Below are 2,440 nucleotides of genomic sequence, written 5' to 3'. Positions count from 1 at the left end.
TGTGGATTTTCCTTATCAAAATAAATGCATTGCTGAAAAGCAGCAAAAGCAAGACAACTGATGTATCAGTGGTGTCATTTTGTGCTGCTAAGTCTTCCATGTTTAAAAAAAACCAACCAAACAAAAAAAATCTGATAGTAAAACCAGAGCAGTTCATGTCAACAATTGGTGGGAGGGATATTCATCATAGTTGCACTATAACAATAGTTTAAAACCATATTCCTTTAGCCTATGTTAGGCCTTTAATTTGGATGGGAGGAGAAGTTAGTCTTCATTTGCTTTTCAGTGCTTAAGGAACTTCCTTTTCACTTTGAATTATTTTTCACCCCGCTTTGCTATATGTTTTAACACGAAATATATCTTTCTCTTCTAGTTACATGAAATACTTTCAGTTGACCTCCTTCAGGGATACTGTTAGCATCAAAAAAAACCCAAACCAAACAAACAAACTCCAAACTGAACTGCAATGCAATTAAATGTCGTCATTCTTTCATTTATGCACTGTTTTGGAGAATCCTCTCAACTTCAGTGTTACTTCACAGAAGGTAAAGACTTTTCTATGTAAGTCCTCAAAGTAACCTACGTGTAGCTCAGTTGCAGTTGGAAGACAATGCGTCTTCAATAAATGAATGAGCTTCTTGTACTTGAGGCATTTAATGGTGTGAGATAGCCCTGAGAGTAGTCTCTTCCTTCTTTATTCCCTCTCTTCCTTCCTCCCCCAGCCCCAAATATGGATTTACCAGCATTCCTAAAGCTATTCACGTTAGTTAAGAGTAACACATGTAGTAATAGTGCTACTAGCTGAACAGTTGCATGTGCTTAAAGCCTTCTAAGTACTGCTGTATAAGTTACACTGAAGTATACTATAGTCTTTGTATCAAAGTGCTGAAGCAACAGGAACTGGCGTTCCTTTTTTTTTTTTTTTTTTTGTAAATAATCTCACTTTTGTTCCATTAGTTTATCTTGGCTTCTAGACAGAGCCAGGTTAAACTTCCAGAACCAATCACAAGATAGAGCAATTTTATGGACTTGGTATTAGTATCTGAATTCCAGTTGCAAAAATTAGTTTAGTTCTGACATAGTAAATACTGCTTAAGTCCCTTTTAAGGCAAGGGCTACAAGAAGTCTGGAAAAAGGCCTGTGTAAGTTAATTAGGCACGACAATGTTTTTTTGGTTTTGATTGGTTTTGTTCTCATGATTGGTCATACTGCTTAGAATGCTGTGCTTGAAAACATGGCAGATCTTGATTTGCCTGTCTGAATGAGAGCTTTCTACCACAGAGCTTGAGCTTTTCCCTTTAAATTTTGTGCTAATCTTTTATCATGCACCCAGTCTCAGGAGTCTGGCACTGGGCTGTGAGTCACTAGAGGGTATCACTTGCAGTGTTGAGACTTAATTTTATGGCACCTGATCCATGGTGAGGCTGTGAGAGCTTACCTAGTGTCTGAGACAAGCTCTCAAGGAGGATCTTAAATTTAAATTCTGTGTGTGTTTTGAAACCTTGCTTTGTATTTAAGTAGGAAACAGTGTGAAAGAACTTTTTCTTCTCCAAGTTTACTTGCTAGCAGTATGCTCAGTACTGCCCTGCAGAATGCTTTCATGTCCTTCCTAGGCTTGATCTATGTGTGTTTTAGTTTGTTTCTTGTGGCACAACTTAAAAAATCTTCATGGTATTAAAGTCCTCAATTCCTGCTAATTACCTTCTCACATGGTTCTGTGGACAAAATATCTTCAAAAAAAAAAAAAAGGCATTAACAAGTTTGTGCAGAGTTAAACTAGAAAAGCTGAGTACAAAAAGAATGCCTTTAAATAACAGAGCTCCAAAAGGAGACTGGTCAGCGGCGAAAAATGCATAATTGCAAATGAAGCTTGTAAAACTGTGTGGCCTGTCTTGTGTGTGGTATATTTGGCTTGCTTTGATATGGCTGAAGTTGCATATTGGGCTGAACAGATTTTTAAAAAATTTTAAGAACTTCATCTGACTGATCAAAATAGACACGGGGTGGATTGTGATGTGTAATTTTAAATTTTGTGCTTACAAACTTGGGAGTTTCAGCATACCCGTTGTTGTCTGTTAATATAGCTTTTACTGTATGTTTGGTAAGTCTACCTACCTTTGTCTAAAACTTTCCTATGACTTTTGCTTTTCTTTTTCCTTAGGGAGTATACCAGGCTGCTTTGCATCAGTGCAACAGCAAGCTACGACAAGTGTATACATGCATGCATGTGTTCATACAGCATAGGGTCTACAAGTTAATTCAACTTGCAAAATAGTCCAAAGGTGGCATATACACTTCTAAGTACTATGTATATATTGATATCAAAAAGAACGATTCCTCAGATTTTTTTGTCCCACCTCACTTTGAAATTTTTTGTCGGTATTGGTAGTTTGTGGTTAAAAATTGCATCTGTGTTGCTGCCTTTATTTGTTATTTAGGG

Source organism: Buteo buteo, chromosome 26 (assembly GCF_964188355.1).
Source record: "Buteo buteo chromosome 26, bButBut1.hap1.1, whole genome shotgun sequence".
NCBI classification, from domain to species: domain Eukaryota; kingdom Metazoa; phylum Chordata; class Aves; order Accipitriformes; family Accipitridae; genus Buteo; species Buteo buteo.
This window is presented reverse-complemented; position numbering follows the sequence as displayed.